The sequence below is a fragment of the Dasypus novemcinctus genome, chromosome 25, assembly GCF_030445035.2.
Source record: "Dasypus novemcinctus isolate mDasNov1 chromosome 25, mDasNov1.1.hap2, whole genome shotgun sequence".
Lineage (NCBI taxonomy): Eukaryota > Metazoa > Chordata > Mammalia > Cingulata > Dasypodidae > Dasypus > Dasypus novemcinctus.
In genome coordinates, this window is record NC_080697.1 from 56,933,354 (window position 1) to 56,957,873 (window position 24,520).

Consider the following 24,520-nt stretch of genomic DNA (forward strand, 5'->3'; position numbering starts at 1 on the left):
GAAGAAGCTGAGTGTAATTCTCACACGTTCTGGAACCCAATCCTCTGATGTTGAAAGAACCCTACAAGAGTCTCTAGTATGTCCTCACTTCCCAATGCTATCATGACTTGTTGGTGTCACTGCTGGGCTCTCACCTAAAGCCTCTTGAGTGGCCCTTTCATCCCAGGCAAAGTAAATGGCTGTATCTCGGTTCTGGGCCTCAAGGTGCTCCTGGATTGGAAGCTCATCAGTGCTTTCCCGAGGGGCTCTGTGTGGGTTTGGAAGACCAACAGGAGAACAGCAGAGAGGACAGTGATGGTCCTCATTGCTGAGAGTCACCTGGGAGTTGGGCCCTGGACAGGAGAGCAAGAGGCTGATTGTGGTGGGGAGGGAAGAGGTTCAGTTCTGCATTTATAGATGTGTCAATACATAAATATGTCAGTACCCGACGATGGAGTGGCCAGTCCAAGGTCCGCTGGTCATCCAAGTCTCTTTGATATTCCTCTGATCTGGCTTCTCCCTCTACTTACAATATGCACCTATTTGCTTGGTGTCCATGTTTGTTTTTCACAGGTGATGATGCTTGTTAGGAACTTGACATGCCTCCCTGCTACTCATCTGCTTGAATATTTATGAGTAAAAATATTTGCATGTGTATGCCTGTAAAACTGTCTAGAAAAAGAGAAAAATGTCTAAAAAGGGGCAATGATCAAACTGGCATTGGACTTCTCAGTTGTGACATTGGTTATTAGATGGAATTTTAAAAATTTCTATAGAAAAAGCATTTGAATGGAATATTCTATGCTGCGACAATATATAATTCATATTTATGGGAGCAAATGGTCTTTTTTTTGGGATGTTCACAGACACAGGAAATGCACAGTACATGAATATTTTTGAAAAGGAAAATGTTCGAGGATATACTACAATAAAATAAAAAAGAATCCAAGTAAGAAGAAGACATAGAAATAGAAAAATAGAGTTGAAAAAAGATTCATTAAAATGATTTATATTTTGTTTATATTATTTTTCCATTAATGCATGATAATAAGGTTGGACATTTTAATATGGTTGTTAAAAAATGTTATTTAACAAAGTAGAGTGAATTAAAACAATATATGCATTGTCATTTAGAATAAGAATTCCCCAAAAGTTCAACAAAACTTACAAATTTATCAAGAAAAAGAGAAAGTGGGGATTATGGATAAGGATGAAATCAATATGATGACACTCAATTAAATATATGTTAAAAGGTGTAATGTTGAGCAATGGAAGTTGATAAAACTAGGATATATAATACATAAAAAGATGCAGTGGAAGGCAGAAAAGATAAGAAGGGCAGAAAAAGGAAATCAATTCATTCTCCTTAACTAAGAAAGAAAAAGCCAGGAATTACAATAGAAAGTGCAAACAAAACTCCAGGAAGGTCTTTCACCCCACCACCTGCTTGTATGTTTCTCTTTGTCCTCATTGGATTGAAAGTTCCACAAGGGCAGGGACCTTGTCTGCTGAGATCTTTGTGCTTGTCTGTGTGATTTTGGGAAGGTAATGCTCTGCCCCTCAGTTTTCTTTTTATTCTTATCTTCATTCGCATTTTGTTATTGCAAGCATTAAATAATTAAGACTGTATAAAGTGTTTAGAGAAGTGTCTCACAACTCAGAATATATTCCTGTCATTGTTATTGTTTTTGTCATCATCAGCATCTCCTGCAGAAATGTAAACTCTAAGGTAGTGGTTGGCACCAAGGAAGAGGTACAGCCATGCCTGGAATATGCATTTGAACTGATGAATGGACAGCAATGACTGTGGTCCAGTGCCCATAATCTCAGCTTTCACTATCTGATTGTGTGGTCCTCACTCTACTGTGATGGTCATGTACACCTAGTTGGCACTGTTTCAATCCACCAAGCCTTCACCTTCCTTTTACACCATTCCTGAGCTCTGTGTAAACAGCTACTATTGCTTCCCAAGCTGTATCTCTGCTGTTTTCTGAGTTTTCATGTGCTAATAGTTTATTCCAGTTATGACCATACTCCGTGCTTTCTACCATGTGAGTCTTCATCACCTAGATTCCTCTTTTACAGGTGTAATTTTATTTCAGCCTTTCTTAATCTTTCCCTGGCCCCAATTTATTTGTGTGGGTCTAAAATGTGGAAAGAAAAATGGATGACTGAAAAATTTTAACTTCCAGGCTTTAACCAGGTAGAATCTAGCATTCCCCACAAAGCAGAAGGTACCTGCGTACCTGTGTGTTTGGGATCAGGTTGCTCTCAGCTGACATTTCAGCCTTAAACACAGCCCTGCCTGGGAACCTCCTCTCCTTGGCTTCTTTCTGGGAAAAGTATTTCTAGGGCTCTCTAGTGTCATCTTGGGTAATTGTTTAGTGATTTAACGTGCTTATTAATAGTAATTAAGAATAAAATGCCTTTCTTTTTGCAGCAGGGCATCCATGGCCTATCATCCTCAATGACAAGGCTGCAGTCATTTAAAAGAAAGCCTGAGGACTCACATTTCTCATCCTCCACTTTGACCTACTCTTGCCTCTTCTAATCCAGGGCCCAGACAGAAGCAGCACACCTACCCCAGTCTGGAAACCTACTTTAAGATGGCATGAATTCCCATGATCTGTGACTTATAAATTTAAGATGAAAGTGAACGTGTCTGTGCTGAGAAGTACAGTGAAAAGGAAATGGTCTGAAAGGTCATATTAGACATCTACAGAAGGTGCTTTGAAGAAGTTAGTATTCCAGGCAAGTCGAGGAAACAAACGATGCTCAGCTGTGTGCCTTGCAATGCTAATTGTCAAGCAAATGGGGTAGGAGAGTTTATGGGCCTTTAGCAAACAGGAACAGCAGGTGTGTACCTGGAGCTGCTATTCCTAGACTACAGGAGCACTGGAGGTTTGAGACATCCATCCCCACAGACTTCTTCACTGTCAGCAATGTGCACATCAAACATCCTTAGGGCAGACCCTTCTTACAGAGTTTACTCCACTCTGATCCTGCTCTGCTCAGACCTGTATAAAGTCAGAGCTGGTATCTGTTCAGACTCCTGTTCCCCATCCAGGACACTGACATCCAGGTGGCCCATAGCCACAAGGACCCTCACTCTCTCCACTGCCATTCTCCCATTTGCCCTGAAGATTTAAAATCTGCTTAAATCTGTTACTTAAGATCTGATGTGAGAAGATTGACGTGCAACTTGGAAAAATTAAAAAGGCCTTTATCAGGCCTGGGCAGACCATGTGGGCCCTAAGAAATTCCCAGGAAATCCTCAGTTCATGCTCTGGCAGTTGTGCTGCTCCAAGCCATCTGCATAAATTCCCTGTGCAATACCTGGGTCTCTGAAAAGCAGGCACACACCTCTACTTCTCTTAATCATTCAGAGCACTGAGGTATAGGTAACCCCATTGTGCAAAGATGAAGGCTAAAATTGAGAGCTATGGAACTGGCTTGAGGTCCCACAGCAAGTAGAAGGCTTGATTCTGGGCTGTGGCCTTGCATAGAAGGTGCCTGTCCCAGGAGGCTTTCAAAGGCTATTTCATGAGCTATATCTGTACTCTGAAAAAGTCCCAAAGTAACTTATGGATTTCCACAAGGCATAGCCATAGTTTTGTTCCTTGATACCTGGTTGTTTCCTGGAACTGTCTGCTTTGTCTTCTCCATGAGGGCTAGAGAACAAAGGGAAGTGTAGGGATCCCCAAAATAATGTGCAACTCTCAAGCCATTTTGCTAAGTAGGATCAATGTGTGCAGAGAGGTGAGGGTGTGGTCAGCTGTGTCTTTACCTTCAAGTAAACAGAAAGGAGCTGGTGTCCTGATAAGAAGGAACTCTAAGAAAACCCTCCTCAAAAAACTTACACCTGAAGGCCCGTGCTCTGAGAACAGAGACCTAGTTAACTGCTTTAAATAAAACTTGTGGTGCCAGCTCAGGGCCTTGGCTTTGCCATCAGCTAGCCCTGGCCCACCTGGTCCACTCTAAACTTGTCTTTGTCTCTGTGTGTCTTTCTTAAGTTCCTGTAGCCTCCCCTCAGGTTCTGTGTTCACCTTGCAGGTTGTGGAAAGGGGTGCCTGAACAGGGACCTGAGTATGGAGGAACATCATGAGAAGGTGAGGAGTCCTGTAAGTGGTAAGTACAGGGAGGAAGCACTGGGTGTAAAAAATGGGGATCATGGTTTGTCACACCATAGTTTGTATGTCCAAATTTTGAAAGCTTTATTAGCTCTTAGAGGTTCAAAATGACTACCTCACAATTAGAAACATTTTTAGAATGTGTACAACAGACCTGCCCTTGGTTTCCTGATGTAGGCACCATAAATGAAGAGACATGGCAGAAGGTTGGTCAATGCCTTTGGGACCTTTACACTGCTGAAGGGCCACAGGGCATGCCATGTGCATCTTTACTTTGTGGGGCTTAATAAGGGACTCCCTGGATCCTCTGAGGAGTTGGAACACAAACCAATGCTTGAGGTTTTACCATCCACAATTAATAAAGGGTTAAAGGAGTCCCCTCCTGCTGCTGAGGACTCTGAGGAAGAGGGGGAGGAGATTACCAAGGCCTTGGGCTCTGGATTAGGGGACTACAATGCCAGATGCCTCAATGGTCTGTGCAGGATCAGAATTTGTTAGCTGTAGCTCTCCCTTCTGCCCCTGCAGTGCCCGCACATGACACGGATGCTCTTTTGGTGTCCCTACTGCAGCAAGGGTTGCATATGGTGCATCTTGCTGGGGAAGATGTCACAGGGTTCCAATTGTTCCCTGTACTGGAGCATCCAGATGCTAATAATCCCAGTCAGGTCTTGTGCTTTCATGACCCCATTCATTTCAAATTGCTGGAAGAGTCAAAAATGACTTGCAGTACTTATGGTCCTACTTCACCTTTCACCATTTCCCTTCGGGAACCCATGGGTACTGAACCCTTTGCCCAAAGGACTGGACAGTTCTTGCTGATGCCTATCTTTTGGTGGGGGGGGGGAGGATGACATTATTTAATGTAGAAAAGTCATTGGTTTGAGGAATCTAGTGTACAGGCCGATTGCAATCGAGCACATGGTGTGACTATCTCCATGGAAATGCTTACTGGCACAGTCGATATGACCCTCTCCAATGGCAGTTGCTGTTTGGGCTTCCAGCCTACCAACAAATCAGTCTCTGCACCTTACATGCCTGGAGACAATTGCCCTCACAGGGAGAGAAATCCTTAGAATTATCCAAAATCGTGCAGGGATAGGAGGAACCTTATTCTGACTTTGTGGACCTCCTGTTTAGGTGGTAGGGTGAGTGCCCCTGATCCTGAAGCTGGGGCATTGTGGTGAAACAGCTTGCATTTGAAAATGTTAATACAGCTTGCAAAAATGCTTTCAGACCTCATAAAAAAACTGCCACCATCACAGCCTACATCTGGCTGTGTGCAGATATTGGTCCTTCTGCAGTTTTAGCAGCTGTCTTAAAACTACCATCTAAAATTTTTACCTGTTTTTTTTTCAGTACCAACAAGCAGGACATTTCCATTGCAACTGCCCTTCTATGGCTTTGCATCCTTCTCCCCTATTGCCATTGTGTCCACGAGAGTAAAAGCCTAGCACTTGCCCTTGCTGCAGTGAGGCAAGCATTGGGCAAGTGAATGCCAGTCTAAGACCACTGCATTGGGACAACCTGTACAGCCACCGGGAAATGGCTTATAGGGCTGATGTACCTGCCATCACCCAGCAGCACTGACCTGCAACTTGGCTGGTGGAAACAGCACCAGGTACCTTGCAAGGGGTGGGTGCCACACATCACCCTTTCTGGAGTGTCCAACTCATTCAATGGGAAGATGAAGGAGGACATAAAGCTGGTTTCAGCCTTTTCTTCTGCCAGCATTGCCTATTAATTTATGGTCTAATCTTGACCTTTTGCTTGTCAGCCTATCATCTGCTGTTACACAAATGATGTTAGAACAGGACTGGGACCCCAAAAAGGGCCTGGAAAACAACAACAGGGTTTGTTGGAACCTGTGCAAACTCAGACTCATCCTCCTCGATGGGGGTCAGGGTACCCACATTTTTAGCTGGAGTCACTGATACTTCAACCCAGCCAACTCAGCACCCATAGTTTGAATATCCAACAAACCTGTCAGGGTGGATCAGTGGCCCCTTACACAGGAGAAGTTAGTTGGTGCTGAAATGCTAGTAAATGAACAGAGCTGCTGGCCATCTCTGTGAAACTTTTAGTCCATGGAATACTCCCATTTTTGTTATTAAAAAGAAATCAGGAAGTTGGCAGTTGTTACAAGATCTGTATGTAGTAAATAAAACCATGCAGATTATGGGTCCATTACATCCTTGACTCCTGTCTCCAACTACTATCCCTTCACAATATCACCTTATGGTACTAGACCTAAAGGAGGCCTTTTTCACTATTCCCTTGCACCCTGTCGACTGCCCCCATTTTGCCTTTTCCTTGTTGAGCCCTAATTTTCAACAACCTTTATGCTGGTTCTGCCTCAAGGCAGGGTCAACAGTCCTGCTCTCTGCCAAGCTTACATAGCTAAGGCACTAACCACAGTGTGAGAAAAATACCCTTTGGCATATACTATTCACTATATGGATGATATCTTTTTGGCTTGTGCAACAGAAAAACAGTTGCTTTCACTTTTTGTAGACACTCAACAGCTGCTTATGCAGAGGGACTACAAATTGCTCCAGAAAAAGTTCAAAAAGAATTTCCTTTCAGTTACTTAGGCCATCTAGTAGAAAAGCGGTGAGAAGTGCCACCGAGTCCGACTATTCCTGTGTCACCTTTAGCTACTTTAAATAATTTTGAAAAATTGTTAGGGGACATTAATTGGTTGTGATCCTCTTTGGGACTAGCCACAGGTGATTTAACCCCTTTATTTGATGTTCTCTGAGGAGCCTCTGATCCCACATCCCCATGGACACTGTTGCTTAAAGCTGAGTCTGCTGTATGTCTCATGGAGCAAAAAATAGCAGAGGTCCAACTTACACGAGTTGATCCTACCTCTCCTGTTGAATTACTGGTTTGCACCACTACTTTTTCCCCTACAGGTGTTTTGTGGCAATCAATAGGCATCCTGGAGTGGATTCACCTGTCTCATAGTTGCTAAAAAGTGTGCTTCCCTATACAGAAGAGGTTGCCACCCTTCTTGCTAGGGACCATGCTCATGCAGTTCGATTACTTGGCACAGAACCCCAACAGATAGTTCTTCCATACTCGAAAAAACCAGCTTCATCAATTGGTAATGTTCTCCACCCCTTGGCAGTGTGCACTGGCACAATTCCCAGGACAAAATAACAATCATTATCCAAAACACCCTCTATTACAGTTTCTCTTGTTAACCCCTCTTATGTTTCCCAGTCGTACTTCTGCCTGTCCCATACCACATGCGCATACTGTCTTTACAGATGGTTCCAATTTGGGTCAGGCTGCCGTTGTTTCATCTTCCTTCTCTTGTCTGGCAAATGCCTTCTGCCCAGTGACTGGAACTCTGCGCGCTTTGCAATGCTCTGTAATATTTTCCACATGAACTTCTTAACATTTATTCTGACAGCCGCTATGAGATCTGAGATCGGTGTGGTCCTTCAAATGGAAACTGCTCATTTAAAAATGATCTCGTCTGGAGAACTTTTTGTTTTGTTCTCTCATTTGCAAACTCTTTCCCACCAATGGTCCCTTCCCTGTTATTTTGGTCATCTAAGTGCACACACGTTTTTACCTGGACCCCTAGTGGAAGGTCATGCCCAAGCCGATCGTTTAGTAGCCCCTACCTCTGACAAGTTTTCACAAGCCCAATGCTCAAATGCGATGTTCCGTCAAAAGCAAATAATTTCTGGAAACAATTTCAGCTAATCCATGAACAAGATCGGCAGATTATAAAGCAATGTACTAACTGTCCTCTTTTCAGTTCTGTCCCCACTGTTGGCATTAATCTCCATGACCTGTTCCCCAATCACCTCTGGCAAATGGATGTCACCTATTTTGCCCCTTCTGGCCGGGTTCAATGGGTTCATGTAACTGTGGATACTCACTCCCATTTTCTCCATGCTACCTGCCAAACAGGAGAAAGTGCACAGCACGTTAACAACCATTGTTTGCAGTTACAGCATTTGCAGTTACAGGTTTGCCCCCATCATGTGAAAACTCTTAATGCTTGCACTTATTGCAGCTGTGCACGGCAACCATTTATTTCTTCTTAAGGTATTCCTCACTCAACTGGCATTCCATACAATTTGACTGGACAAGCAATTTTTAAGAGAACCAATCACGCCGTAAAAATGCAGCTATTAAAACAAAAAGAAGGGGTGAATGAGGAGGCAGTAAAGAGTCCACAGTGTCCATTAGCTGCTGCCCTTTTTACCCTTAATGTTTTAAATTGTGATCCTTCAGGGACCTCTGTGGCTGAACGGCATTTCACTAGGACCCAGGGGGGCACAAAAGGGCTCACTCTGTGGAAGGATCCTTTTACAGGCCTGTGACATGGTCCTGACCTGTGTTATTATGGAGCCGAGGTTCTTGTTGTGTGTTTCCTGAAACAGCAGATCAGTCACTGTGGGTTCCTGATCATGCAATCCGGCCACCACAACACAAATGACCCTGCCCGGAGCTGAAGGAGAAGTTTCAGAAAACCAGGAAAGGGGCCAGCAGGATGTTGAGTTAGGAGGCGGGGTGTTTGTGGTTGCTGCAGCTAACCTGCGTGCAAGCATCTTGTTCCTATTGGACGTTTTTTCCCAGGCCTCCCCTATTGCACTTGATCACTTGGTATGATCCGCCTGTGCCTGTGTTTGTCAAGGACATGGCCATGATAGGAGGCTTGTTGAGGGATCATATCAAACCTCCTGTTTCAACACATTTACCTACAGTGGACTCACTGGTGAAGTGCCTGTTTGTTTTCCCCACTGGAAACTGTGGGTTGTCTGTGTACCCAGCAGGAAATTCAGACAGCCTATGGAGGCAGACGTGTTGCCAATGTCACTGACCATGGGCAAATGGGGATTCAGTAATGATACTCCAGTGGTCATGCACCAATATCTCCCATTGCCACTCTGAACTAAAAACACTAATTTAGAGTTTAAAGGCCTTCCTCCTTGGGTCTTGTGGGCTTATGTCCCAGCCTGTGCTTATAACATTTCAGGAGGCTTGGGTACTTTATACACCTGGGCCTACCATGTGGGCCACCAGCACCCGAATTTTCATTATATGTCTGCAGGAGGTTTGGTTGCTAATATCATCACTTCTCCAAATTTTGTTCTGCAGGATAAGCTGTGGCAGTTGGTTGCTATGATCCATCATGTCAATTTCACAGGCACTGGGACTGCAGACCATGGTCTCCAGTTTTGATATGGATTGAAGGCCTGTGTCCCCAACCCATGTACAGTTTTAGCAGGCTGTGTAAATGATTCCTTTAGGGTTCTTACTCTGTGGTAGAATGCCCCCTCTGTAAGCTTACCACTGCTAACTGGGATGATGATCTACTCACTGTGCAACAATCCAGCATCACTCAGTTAATCTCCCAGTGTCATGCTCCCAATGACCCTAGATGAGCCCTGCTATGATGACCCTGGGGAACAAACATTGTGACTGGCTTGAGGCCTCACATCAAGTCCAAGGCTGGACACTGGGCTGTGGCCATGAGTAGAAGGCACCTGTCCAAGGAAGCTCTCAAAATCTATTTCATGAGCAAGATCTGAACTGTGAAAAAGTCCCAGAGTAACTGAAGGATTTCCAGAGGCACAGCCATAGTTGTGTCCCTTCATACCTCATTGTTTCCTGGAAATGTCTGCTTTGTCTTCTCCATGAGGGTTATAGAGGAAAGGAGTCCCCAAAATAATGTGTGGTGCTCAAGCCACATTGCTAAGGAGGATCAATGTGCACAGAGAAGTGAGGGTGTGGTCAACCATGTCTGTACCTACAAGTAAGCAGAAAGGAGCTGATGTCCCAATAAGAAGGAACTCAAAAAACCCTCCTCAAAGAACTTCATGCCTAAAGGACCCTGCTCTGAGAACAGTGACCTAGTTAACTGCTTTAAGTAAAGCTTGTGGTGTCAGCTCAGGGCCTTGGTTTGCCATCAGCTAGCCCTGGCCCACCTGGTCCCCTCTAAACTTGCCTTTGTCTTTGTGTCTTTCTTAAGCTCCAATTGCCTCCTCTCAGGTTTTCTATTCACCTGCACAGGTCACATCATCCCTGTCCTCTCTTAAGCCAGTTTGGGATGGTACTTCCAGTAGTTAATGATGAGCCTCTGAACTACAAAATTTCTCTGGGTTTCATTGAAAATACATATGACATCATTGCACTTCCAGTTTAGGATGTGAGGACATGGAAGAACTTTTGCTCAGGTAGCACTAAGAAAAATCTAAATGAACAATTCAGATAACATAAAATCACACATATCTACTGAATTACTGAACAGTAGTGGACACTACAGGGCCTTGGTGAAGTGGTTTCCTGAGAACGGTGCCCTTCCCAGTGAGTAGCACAGTGCAGTGATTTCCAAAGACCTCTGAGTGCAGATGGACAGAAGAGGAGGCAACTGAAATGTGAGAACCTTGACCTGGTCAAGGGAAGCCAGCAAGGCTGACCTTAGGGTGCTGTCATATGGGATTGACCAAAGAATCCCCAGGCAAAATAATTTGTTTAGCCTAACAATTCTTCCCTACCCACCCTTCACAGAGAGGATGAGAAAACTTTTGCAACAAACACTGTTGGGTGAACAGAATATCTAAAAAAAAAGAAAAAAAAATACAGATAAAAAACATCAACTCCTACTACACACCATACATAAAAATTATACCCAAGTTGGAGTATAGTCCTAAGTGTAAAAGCTTTAACCAGCAAAATTGTTATGGTTTTTATTCAGGATACTGAGATGGTTTCAAATAAAATGTCTAGATGATAACACAGGAGAGAAATCTTTACAACCTGGGAAAGGCAAATATTTCTTAGGAAGAACACAATAAAAAATATTAAAAGAAAAAAAATCATGTACTTCATCAAAACTAAATACTTCTGCTGCTCAAAATAAAAGGCAAGCCATGGAATGAGAGAAAATATTTTTAGTACAGGTATCAGACAGAGGATTTGTTCCTAGAATATATATTATATAATGAACTAATCAAAGAAAAAAGACTTGGACTTCTAATTTTTAAAAAGGCAAAAAATTTAGACATTAACAAAAGAGGATATATTAATATAAATATATATTAATAACAAATATATCCTGATATATGATATAATGATAAAGAAGATGATTTACTCTGTTATTAGGGAACAGCAACTATTAAAACCAAAGTGAGATGCCACTACAATAGATAAACTTGAAAGTGTAACAATATTGAGTATAGGGGAGGAAAGACTCAGAGAACTGGACCTCTTGCTCCACTGGTGGAAGTGGCACAACTATTGCATCAGACCTGGACAGCAGAGGTTAATTTCATGAGTCAACTTGACTGTGTTATGGTGGCCCGTTGTTTGGTCAGACAAGCCTTGACTTGATAGTTACCGTGAGTATGTAACAGAAGCTCTTACATCATCTGTCAGTTGACTACATCTGTGGCTGACTACATCTACCATTGACAAAGTAGGTAGAGACCGTAAAGGATTTCAGCAACCAGAAAGGAGACTTTTTTTTTTTTTTATTGACTTTGTAATAATATTACATTAAAAATATATATGTGAGGTCCCATTCAACCCCACCCCCCCACCCCCCCTCTCCCCCCCCCCAACAACACTCGTTCCCATCATCATGACACATCCATTGGATTTGGTAAGTACATCTTTGGGCACCTCTGCACCTCATATACATTGGTTCACATCATGGCCCATACTCTCCTCTATTCCATCAAGTAGGCCCTGTGAGGATTTACAATGTCCGGTGATTACCTCTGAAGCACCATCCAGGGCAGCTCCATGTCCCGAAGACGCCTCCACCTCTCATCTCTTCCTGCCTTTCCCCATACCCTTTGTCCATTATGTCCACTTTTCCCAATCCAATGCCACCTCTTCTATGTGGACACTGGATTGGTTGTGTCCATTGCACCTTTATGTCAAGAGGAGGCTCAGATTCCACCTGGATGCTGGATGCAATCCTCCCATTTTCAGTTGTAATCACTCTAGGCTCCATGGTGTGGTGGTTGTCCTTCTTCACCTCCATCTTAGCTGAGTGTGGTAAGTCCAATAAATCAGATTGTAGGTGCTGGAGTCTGTTGAGGCTCAGGATCTGGCTATCACATTGTCAGTCCAGAGATTCAAATCCCCTAAATATATCTTAAACCCCAACATTAACTGCACCTCCAGCACATTAGCATGAAAGTCTTATGAAGGGAGATCCCATCTGAGTCCAGATTCATCACACATAAACACCATTTCCAAAGAGGGGCCATCTGCCCTGGTAGTTAACCCCATCGGCCATGACCATAACTCCCATGGGTCTCTTTAGCCCTCAAAGGAACCAATATCTGGGGGTTGTATCTGCTTTATCTGTCTCTCTGACTCTGCTCAGTTGTGCATGAGGGCAAACCTTCTGCCAGCCTCCAGACTCTTTTTTAGAAACTCGTAGCCATATAAACTCATTTCTCCTTTCCATTTCCCCCTTACTTTAGGTCAAACAGCATTTTAAAGTCATGGTATTTTATGTAGACATGGATATTCTGCTGATCCGCATTGAACCTTCCGTATAAGGTCATTTTCCAGTTGCATCATCAGTTGGTAGTTGATAGTGGTCCCTCGTTGCCAGGGAGGCTCATCCCCGGGTGTCATGTCCCACGCTGGGGGGAAGGCATTGCATTTACATGCTGAGTTTGGCTTCGAGACTGGCCACATTTGAGTAACATGAAGGCTGACAGAAGGAAATTCCCAGGCACAAAGTTGCTCTAGGCCTTGTTCTTATTTTGGGTTTATCAGCTCACAAGCATAGTCATTAGTATCAGGGGCTCACTGTTGAACTCTCACTCCCTCCCGGTCCCCACCACTGTACCTGGGAGACTGTCGCTGCTCCCCTAGGGACCACGACAGAGCACCACTGGCCAGGAACCCAGTACCCCCCCTACTGTGGTTTTTAATTGTTGCCACTATGAGTATATCCAAACATTACCATGCACCCTGGACATATGTTCTGTACAGCTCCCTGTCAGTCATATATCACCTGTCATTGGTATCCCATACCAGTATCCCTCCATTGCCATTGTTGAAACACTCTGTGATCCAGAACTCCCCGAAATTTGAAGCCCAATATAATGTCATGGTCCCTTACTAGGGAATGGCATATAGCGATGAGTTTAAAGGATAGATAAAGAACTTGGATAAAGTTAGATAAAGAACTTAGATAAAGAATGTTGACTTGAAAAAATTCCACATCCTATTTTTTCTTTTTTTTTTCCCCCCCCCCCCCTAATTATTCAGCTTGTCTTCACAGGAGTCCTAGACCACAGCAATGTATATATATAATATACAGCACTCCCACACATCCACCAGAAAACCTTTTCCCTTCCACAGTGATACTCTTAAGCCCTATTCATATCATATTTACTTAAAGTGATGTACAGAGTCTGAGACATTAGCTTTCTAACAAGGTGACATCTGTGTTTACATTATGGTGCATACTTTAGGATACACAGTTCTTTACATTTTTAGTTATCCTATGTTTTACATTATGGTTTACATTATCAGTCTGTCATCTCCTATATGTTATGGTGTAATATTACATGTTTTATATCCATCCTTGTGTACTCTCAAGAAACTCCTCTCTTACCCCCCATTTACTTTGGTTCCACACATTTAACGTCCATTTTCCCTTCCACCTTGGTGCCCTCAGTGATAGCCAACCTCCGTTTCCTGAGGAGCCACTTCCAGAGATAGATGGAATAGTGTTCAGGGCCTAACTTGCTCAACTGCCCCAATGCCCTGGGAGCCACCCTTTCTCTCGAGGGATACAGTTCCCTCTATTGGATGGCATTAGTCCTCCCCAGGATGTGGGTCCACCCCCACTCTCACTACTTGGGTTTCTACCCCATGGTGTCACCCACTCTGGCAGAATGAGCATTTAGACATTCCCCAGGAGCCCGTCCTGCATCAGACCCTCCCCTCCGAGCATTCTAAACAGGTAACCCTCTTTATTATATTTTGATATGATTTTCTCGGCATTTTACTCTCCACCAACACCTGACCCTCTCCTGGTTCGTATGCTACCCCTCCCTCCCCCCACTTTTGGGCAACGTTACCCACCCGTCCCTCCCCAGCCACCCTCAAACCCGCAAAGCCCCAAGCAAAGGCAACCCCTTGCCCCCCTTTTATCTCTTCTTTGTGTTCATACTTACCACCATCTCGTCTTAAATTCCACCCCTGCAGACATCGGCTCATATCCTTCCTCCACCCTCCGATTTCCTGCAAGCCTATCGTTCAGTCTCTTGCTATCTAGTGCAGCTTGTTTATTTCATATCATTGAGGTCATGTAGTATTTGTCCTTCAATGTCTGGGTTGCTTCACTCAACATAAGGTTCTCAAGATTCATCCATGTTATCACATGTGTTTGTAGTGTGTTTGTTCTTACAGCCGAGTAGTATTCCATTGTGTGTATATACCACATTTTATTGATCCACTCGTCTGTTGATGGGCATTTGGGTTGATTCCAACTTTTGGCAATAGTGAACAATGCTGCTATGAACATTGGTGTACATATATTGGTTTGTGTTCTTGTTTTCAGTTCTGCTGGGTATATTCCCAGCAGTGGTATTGCTGGGTCATATGGCAAATCTATGGCTAGTTTTTTGAGAAACCGCCATACTGTTCTCCAGAATGGTTGGATCCTTCTGCATTCCCACCAGCAGTGGATGAGTGTTCCCCTTCCTTCACATCCTCTCCAGCACTTGTATTCTTCTGTTTTTTTCATAGCTGCCAATCTTATGGGTGTAAGATGGTATCTCATTGTGGTTTTGATTTGCATTTCCCTGATAGCTAGAGATTTGGAACATTTTTTCATGTGCTTTCTTGCCATTTGTATTTCTACTTCGGAGAAGTGTCTGTTTAAGTCTTTTTCCCATTTTTTAAATGGATTGTTTATCTTTTTACTTTCAAGATGTAGGAGTTCTTTATATATGCAAGTTATAAGTTTCTTATCAGATATATGATTGCCAAATATTTTCTCCCACTGTGTGGGCTCCCTTTTTACTTTCTTGACAAACTCCTTTGAGGTGCAGAAGGCTTTAATTTTGAGGAAGTCCCATTTATCTATTAGTTCTTTTGCTGCTCGTGCTTTTGGTGAGATATTCATAAATCCATTACCTTTTACAAGGTCCTGTAGATGTTTCCCTACACTGCTTTCTAAGATTTTTATGGTCTTGGCTCTTATATTTAGGTCTTTGATCCATCTTGAGTTGATCTTTGTATAAGGTGTGAGATGGTAATCCTCTTTCATTCTTCTACATATGGCTATCCAGTTCTCCAGACACCATTTGTTGAATAGGCCACTCTCTCCCAGTTGAGAGGGTTTGGTGGCTTTATCGAATATTATGTGGTTGTATATGTGAGGTTCTATATCAGAGCTTTCAATTCGATTCCATTGGTCTATATGTCTCTCCTTATGCCAATACCATGCTGTTTTCACCACCGTAGCTTTATAGTATGTTTTAAAGTCAGGTAGTGTGATTCCTCCAATTTCGTTTTTCTTTTTCAGTATGTCTTTGGCTATTCGGGGTCTCTTTCCTTTCCAAATAAATTTCATAGTTAGTTTTTCTAGTTCCTTAAAGAAGGCTGCATTGATTTTTATTGGGATTGCATTGAATGTGTAGATCAATTTTGGTAGGATAGACATCTTAATAATGTTCAGTTGAAAGGAGACTTTTTATCTCTACTTCAGACCGAGAGCGTCTCCTGGGAAATCCAACATCATCCTTATAAAAGTTTCCAATTTGTAGCCTGTCCTACAGATTCAGATTTATCAATCCCCTTGGATGCATGAATGATTTCAATAAATCAAAATGGATACCTACCCTATATCCAGTAATTCCAACCCTGGTTATTTCTCCAAAATATTGATAACCTATATCCTCAGAAAGACACATACAAGGATGTTCCTTGCAGCTCCACCAGGGGTGGAGGCACTCTCACAAAGGCTCTACAGCACGGGTTTTGGAATCACAGGGCCTCAGACAAAACTCCAAGGCTGCCTCTAATCAGGGAGATGTAAGCAAAATCCTTGACCATCCTATGCTCCATTTCCTTCATTTGTAGATAATTAATAGAACCTACTTCAGCAGGTAGTTGTGAGAATAACTGAGTGACACTCAGAAACAGGTGCTGGAAGAGGAGGTGCTTAAAAAGCATTAGTTATATAATGATGATGGTGATGGTAGGGACACCAGCTTGGGGTGATGTAAGTGTATGGGAAGGAGGCTGGGCAGTAGAAAAGTCTTACCCATTACTTTTTTTTTAAAGATTTATTTTCATTTATTTCTCTCACCCCCTGCCCCCCCAGTTGTCTGTTCTCTGTGTCCTTTTGCTGAGTTCTTCTTTTGTCCACTTCTGTTGTCAGTGGCACGGGAATCTGTGTTCCTTTTTGTTGTGTCATTTTGTTGTGTCAGCTCTCCATGTGTGTCCATGTGTGTGGCACCATACCTGGGCAAGCTGAACTTTTTTTTGCACTGGGTGGCTCTCTTTACAGGGTGCACTCCTTGTGCATGGGGTTACCCTATGGGGGGACACCCCTGCATGGCAGGGCACTCCTTGCACACATCAGCACTGCATGTGGGCCAGCTCCACATGGGTCAAGGAGGCCTGGGGTTTGAACCACAGACCTCCCATGTGGTAGACGGACACCCTATCCACTGGGCCAAGTTTGCTTCCCAGTCTTACCCATTACTGTGTTCAAGTAGCCCAATGTCACAACCACCGCTGTCCCTCAATTCATGCTGACATCTCCTACTACCTCAAAGGTACATCCTGGCATTTCCTACTACTTTTTGCTCAGACAAGCCATCAAGCTCCCATATGGAGTCTACACCCTGTTCCCTCTTTCTTGTAGCTGTACCCAGAATAAGTGAGGACACTGACACCCATGGACCAACACTGGGCTGTAGGTGAGCATCATCAGGGGTCAAGCAATATTGTGGACAATACAGCATTGACCTCACTATCATTGCCTGGAAGAATATAAACTCACCATGTCATGTAAAAATAATTTTTAAAAAAATCTATACACACAGTGCTTATGGCCAAAACTTGATTTGTAGAGAGAAAGACATGAAGTACAACTGCTATTTGCACACCTTCAGGTGGAAACTTACACTGCTTTGGTTCTCAGCTGGCAGAGCTCAGGGCAGCAGAGCTTGCAGGGGCTGCTTCCTGAGTCAGGGGCTCAGGCCATTGCACCTTCAGGGTCTGCAGTGGCAGGAGGGTCTCTCCTAAAGGCCTGGGAAATATGGGGCATGTCAGGCCTACAGCTGGGCTGGGGGCAGGGGTGAGTCGGAGGGGTCATGGCATGGAGCAGCCCAGGGAAGGAATCACTGCCTCCAGGACACCTGGGCCACAGGTCCTATTAGCAAAGGAAAATGACCCTTAACTGGACATGGGAGAGTCACCTAGGATGTGGTCTTTCCCTTGTTTGGGCTGTTGTTGGTTTCCTGTAACACCCACACACACTCACTCAAAGATACACATACTTGCTCCCACAATCAGCCCAAGGTTTCCACCTTCCCAACCCCCACCCCTCCATGCACACTTATAAACACACACAGATGAGCATGCACACACCACCCAGCACACACTCAGACATGGATGCCCTGAAATGCCAACCTCAGTGCCCATGAGCTTCTCTCGTAGATCTGCCTCACTCTCTGCACTACAGCTGCTGGGCCTCACATGCACACCATGGAGCCAGCACCTTTAGCACCCCAAGGACTGCTGGGAGCCTCTGCTCCAAGGGTCTCAGCTTACAAGAAAGAGCAGAGGCTGGCGGGATTGGTCACTCGCTCATGACATCATGGCTTTTTAAGGGCATACTGGGGCCTGGAACCCTCCACATGGTGTCTGGTCCCTCCCTGGAAGCCTTCTAGCTGAGGAGCTGCCACACCCTGCCCTCTGTCCCAGGCCCTTCCTGGCAGGAACCTCAGCTTTCTTCCTGGATGCTCAGTTGGCCTCAGGGCCACAGGAGAATGGGGGAGAGAGCAAAGGTCCTCGTGACTGTGGGCCACCTGGATGTCAGTGTCCTGGATGGGGAGCAGGAGCCAAGCAGATACCAGCTCTGACTTTATACAGATCAAAGCAGAGCAGAATTTGAAAGGAATAAACTCCTGAGAAGGGTCTTCCCTCAGGATGTTTGATGTGTGCATTCCTGAGGGTGAAGGAGCCCATCAGGTTGGATCCCTCAAACCTCCAGTGCTCCTCTGGTCTAGGAATAGTGCTCCAGATACACATGTGCTGTTCATGCTTGCTAAAGGCCCATAAAATCTCCTACCCCATGAGCTCGACCATTAGCATTGCAAGGGGCTCAGTTGAGCATCTTTTGTTTTCTGGACTAGCCTGGAATACAAACTTCTCCAAAAGCACTTTCTGTACCTGTCTAATCTCTCCTTTCACACCATGTCCCTTTTACCATACTTTTTACCACAGGCACGTTCATTTTCATCTTAAATTCCTAAATCATAGGTGATGGGAATTCATGCCATCCTTAAGTTGGTTTCCAGATGAGGGTGGCTGTGCTGCTTCTATCCTGTCCCTGGACTAGGAGAGGCAAGAGTAGGTCAAAGTGGAGGATGAGAGGTTTGAGTCTTGAAGCTGTCTTTTAAATGACCATAGGTATGACATTGAGGATGGCAGGCCATGGATGACCTGTTGAAAAAGAAAGTATTTTATTCTTAATTATTACACATAAGTACGTTGAAACTTTAAGCACTTTTCCAAAATGCCACAAGAAAGCCCTAGAAATACTCCCTGGAAGAAGCTGAGGAGAGGGAGGGTCTGAGGCAGGGCTGTGTTTAAGGCTGAAAGGTGAGCTGAATTAGAATTGATGAATTCCCAAACACATGGGTTCACAGGCACCTTCTGGTTTGTGGGGAATGCTAGAATCTACCTGTTACAAACCTGGAAGGCAAAATTTTTAGCCATTTATTTTTTCTTTCCAGAATTTAGACCCATCCAAATAAATTGGGGACAAGGGAAGAATGAAGAAAACCTGAGGTAAAATTTTTCCTATAAAAGAGGAATCTGGGTGATGAAGACACTCATGGCAGAAACCATGGGGTATGGTCATAACCGGAATAAACTTCCTTTATGCACTTCCTTCTCCCACGCAGCCTCAGCTCAGCTCATGAAGTAATAGTAGCTATGTAAGCAGTGCTCAGAAATGGTGTAAAAGGAAGGGGAAGGCATGGTGGATTGAGACAGTGCCAACTAGGTGACCGTAGTCAGCAGGGTAGAGTGAGACCCACACAACCAGACAGTGAAAGCTGAGATTGTGGCCATTGGACAGCAGTCATTGCTGTCCATTTGTCAGTTCAAATGCATATTACAGGCATGGCTGTACCTCTTCCTTGGTGCCAACCACTACCTTAGTGTTTACATTTCAGCATGAGATGCTATGATGACAAAAACAATAGCTACAATAGGAATGTATTTTGAGTTGTCAGGCACATCTCTAAACACTTTACACTGTGCTTATTATTTGATACTTGCAACAGCAAAATGAAGATGAAGATAAGAATAAAAAGAAAGCAGAGGGGCGGAGTAGTACCTTCCCAAACTCACACAGACAAGGCAAAAAGATCTCAGCAGACAAGGTCCCTTCCCTCATGGCACTTTCAATTGAATGAGGAGATAGGGAATCGCACAAGTAGGTGGAGGGGTGAACAGCCATCTCAGCATTTTGTTGGCATTTTCTATTATAATTTCTGACATTTTCTTTCTTAATTAAGGAGAATGAATAGAGCTCCTTTTTCCTTCCTTCTTATCTTTTCTTCCTTCCACTGCATCTTTTTATTTATTATATATCCTAGTTTTATAGACTTCCATTGGTCAACATTATACCTTTTAAACATATATTAAATGAGTTCTTCATATTGAGTTGATCATTATCCATAATCCCCACTTTCTCTTCTTTCTTGATAAATTACCATGTTTTGTTGAACTTTTGGGGAATTCTAATTCCAAATAACAATTCATAAATGGTTTTAATTCAGTCTTCTCTGTTTAATAGTGTTTTCTAACAACAGTATTAAAATATCCAACCTTATTACCAAACGTGAATGGAAAAATAAACAAAATATAAACAGGGAAGCAGACTTGGCTCAACAGGTAGAGTGTCCACCTACCACATAGGAGGTCCAGGGTTCAAACCCAGGGCCTCCTGACCCATGTGGTGAGCTGGCCCACATGCAGTACTGATGTGCACAAGGAGTTCTGTGCCATGCAGGAGTGTTCCCGATGTAGGGGAGCCCCACATGCAAGGAGTGCACCCCTCAAGGAGAGTTGCCCTGCACAAAAGAAAGTCCAGCCTGCTCAGGAGTGGTGCCACATACATGGAGAGCTGATGCAGCAAGGTGACACAACAGAAAGAGACACAGATTTCAGGTGCTGCTGACAAGAATATAAGCGAACTGAGAAGATCACACAGCAAATGGACACAGAGAGCAAACAACTGGGGGGAGGGGAAGAGGAGAGAAAGAAATAAAAATAAATCTTAAAATATATATATATATATAAACAGTATAAATGAATCTTTTTTTAACTCTGTTTCTCTATGTCTTCTTCTTACTTATTTGTATTTTATTGGAGTATATCCTCCAGAAATTTCCTTTTCAAAAATATTCATGTACTTGTACATTTCCTTTGTCTGTGAACACACACAAAAAAGACCATTTGCCCCCATAAATATAAATCATATATTGTCTCAGCATAGAATTCTCCATTATAGTCATTTTTCCTCAGAAATATAAAAAACGGCCCCTAGTACCAAAAGTTGCAAGTTAGAAGTCCAGTGCCAGTTTGATCATTGCCTGTTTGTCATCATTTTCTCTTTTTCTAGATGGTTTTAGAGGCATACACATGCAAATATTTTTACTAGTAAATATTTGAATAGACAGCAGGGAGATGTTTCAAGTTCCTAACGAGCATCATCACCTGTGAAAAACAAACATGGACACCAAGTAAATAGGTGCATATTGTAAGTAGAGGGAGAAGCCAGATCAGAGGAACATCGAAGTGACTCTGGTGACAAGAGGACCTTGGCCACACCTTCCTCAAGTATTGACACATTTAGGTATTGACACATTTAGGTTTTGACATATGTATAAATGCAGGACTGAACCTCTTCCCTCTTCACCACACTCAACCTCCTACTCTCCTGCCCAAGACCCAACCCCCAGGTGACTCTCAGCCATGAGGGCCCCCACTGTTCTCTCTGCTGTTCTCCTGTTGGCCTTCCTGACCCATGCTGAGCCCCTCAGAGAAAGTGCTGATGAGCTTCTAGTCCAGGAGCAGCCTGAGGCCCAGGACCAAGATACAGCCATCTACTTTCTGGGGGATGAAAGGGCCACTTGAGAGGCTTCAGGTGAGAGCCCAGTGAGACCACCAACAAGCCACAAAATCATTAGGAAATGAGAGCCTTCTAGAGACCCTTCTAGGGTTCTTGGAATACCAGAAGATTGGGTTCTAGGAGATGTGAGTGGGAGACTCAGCAGCTTCAGGGTCAGAGTCTAGATCAGCCTCTTCGAGTTGCTCCTTAGCACCTGCAGGTGGGGTTCAAAATCTGGTGTGTGTGGATGGGTTAGAATGAGAGGTGAGTAATCCTGAAACTGGGAGCTGTTTCACAGAGGTATGATAAACCTGTAAATATAGAATCATGGAAGAATGTGGTCCTTCATGAACAACTCAGAGTAAGATTTCTTTTGCTTTATAACAAACATGAATTCTCTCCATCCTTTTCCAATTGGTGTATATTGGTGGATTAGGTGCAGACGTGTCACTTCTTAGAGCATCTCCCATAGTCTGACTCTGCCTCTCCCCCTTCCCACCTTTCCCACTGTGCCTGACATGCTGCTTCTTTTCCCAGATGTTCAGCTGAAAGGCATGTGTCTTTGCAGAGAAGGTATCTGCAGTTTGGGCGAGTATCAAGTGGGGACTTGTGTTCGCAATGGCCTCCGTTATTCATATTGCTGCCGCTGAGCTGTTTAACTGAGATACAAAACAGTGCAAGACGGAATCTGAAGATCTTGAAAAAAGCAATTTTATTTTGTATACTTTGTGCTTTTTCTTACTTCTCTATCCAAAATAAACTTAAATTATTAACTTCCCTGTGTTTGGCCTTTGCTTATTTGTTTGTTTGAGTTGGCATATGGCTTAATTGTGCTGTCCAATTTTATTGTGAGTTCTGTCCTGAATGGTTTACATTAAGAAGAACCTGTCTTTGCTTCCCAATGACCCAAAATTTGAGCATCAGACATCATTTTTTTAAAAAACAGCAAAAAAGACTATAATGGGCAATTGGTTAGTTTGAATCTAAAGAATTCTACATGTTCATAATGTTTTTCAAAAAAGGGGCATCACTATAAAATTCACAAAAATGTGGTTGTTGATTCAAAGGAAAGATAGATACAATAGATTTCTACTTTTATTAATTTTATTAGTGGGAAGTCATTGATACATATGATATTTGTTTTATTTTAGGCAAATATGTTCGATTTATAAATTTTTTTTCCATCTGGATAAATGGTGTAAAGTAAAGCTTGAGTGAATCACAGGCAAAGAAAAAATGAGAGAAATTCTAAGTAGGAACAGCTCACCAACAAAATGGATTCAATAACTAAGCAGAGAGGAGAGCCTAGAAGCTGCTCAATGAGGTGATATTAATAATTATTGAAACAGAGAGTCCCCCTAGACACAAAGAGATAAATGAGTGAGTCCAACGTCCTAGAAAGGATCTGGTCTCAACCCTCCACTCTTTTGAATTTATTAATTCTATTAAGTATAGTAATCCCTACTAATTTTAATAAAATGCTAACAGGAAATATGTATGTGTTTATAATGCCAATGAACTAAGTCAGAATATCATAATGACAAGACAATTACTTATAAATCGAGTGCCCAGCAAAACTTAAAGAGCACGTTATTTGTGGAAATGCATGTTTTCAATATTAAAAGTTAAATAAAAGGCAGGAATTTAAGAGTGCCATGACATGACAAAGGAAAACATTTTTGTTACTGTGAATAATAATCTGCCTTGGGGTGTGAATCATCTTAGAGATTCAACCAAACCCAAGAGTCAGCTATTTGACACCAAAAACTGAAAACTCATCTAGCCTCTTCTTGGGTCTGGTAAGTTTACAAAACTCTAGAAAGGATTAAAATCAGGACAAATGAGAGAAAAGTTAAGTTAATGTTTGTACAGTTTTGATATGACAGTATTAATAAGTTTGTTATTCTTCTTGACTATATTTATCTGCCATTGAAGGTGTTAGAGGTTATCAAAACAAATCAGGCATACTAAATTTATTATCTAATAGAGATCCCTTCAGAAAATTTAAATATCAAATTTGTATCAATATTTATTTCCCAAAATAAATACTTTGGTCTTCAAACGTATTGATTCAGGAGATGGGGCAAGATGGCTATCTGAGTGAGTGCACCTCATAAACTCTCCTGCAAAGAAGCAGCTGAGTAGTGTCAGAGTCCCGCCAGAGTGGGCTGTTTCAGGGGCTTGCCAAGCAGGAGGTGTCTGGAGGTTGATTTGGTGAGACAGAAGAGGTTCTTGCAAGAGGTAGAATTTTGGGTCTGACACGGTGGTCAGAAGTTGTTGGCGGGAACCTTCCCCTAGGGCTGGTGGCCATGGTGATCCCTGAAAACTGTTGGTTGTACTGCGGCATTCCCAAACCCCATGTTTCCTAATGCATGGTTCCCAGGCCCGTGTCCCCTAACCCCCCGTAGACCACACTCCACAGACTCACATACCTTGAGTCCACAATATCCCGGATTTTCCATTCCCAAATCCAGTGCACCCTGATGTCCATCTGAGGTCGGTGATTACCCTATCCCTCCACTTTTTTTTTGTTTTGAGCTTGGAGGAGCATACCAGCTGGCTTGGGGAGAGCCTGAGAAGAAAGAAGAGATGAATCCGCTGAGAAAGCCAAATTTACCTATATGCCTGGGATAGGAAACTTGGCCCGGGAGAATGTTGAGTCAAAAAATCAATTAGCCCTCCCCTAGCACACCTAAGAGGGAGGGACTGTAGGACATGCCTTCCAAGCTTCCAATAGCATATTTGGGGTTTCTGGTGAGTTGTAGGTGCTCTCTCACTGGAAATAGATTCATTGTCTTCTGTGTTGAGTTGGTTCACCAAGGACCCACTTGAATCTCCTACTGGACCCCTCAAGCAGCTTTCCTGCTGCCCTGGGAGAGAGGGAAGTGAGGAAGGGAGAAAGGGAGAATGTCAGATCCCTAAGCATTTTATTTAACTGCAAAGAGGATTCCTAGCTTGAAACTTTGTTTTTTGTTGTTGTTGTAGTAATTGCTCCATTTTCTCCTGGATTTTTTCCTCCTTTTTATTCCTCCAAGGCCCTTTTTCTTTT

At 43.2% G+C, this 24,520-nt stretch overlaps 1 long non-coding RNA gene across 1 annotated transcript; it reads left to right on the top strand.

Annotated features, from left to right (window-relative positions):
- The first annotated feature begins 21,226 nt into the window (after positions 1-21,226).
- LOC101419885 (uncharacterized) lies at positions 21,227-22,248 on the top strand. The gene is made up of 2 exons (XR_009183434.1): positions 21,227-21,507; positions 22,009-22,248. It is a non-coding gene; the product is annotated as an uncharacterized lncRNA (long non-coding RNA).
- Positions 22,249-24,520: the final 2,272 nt, after the last annotated feature.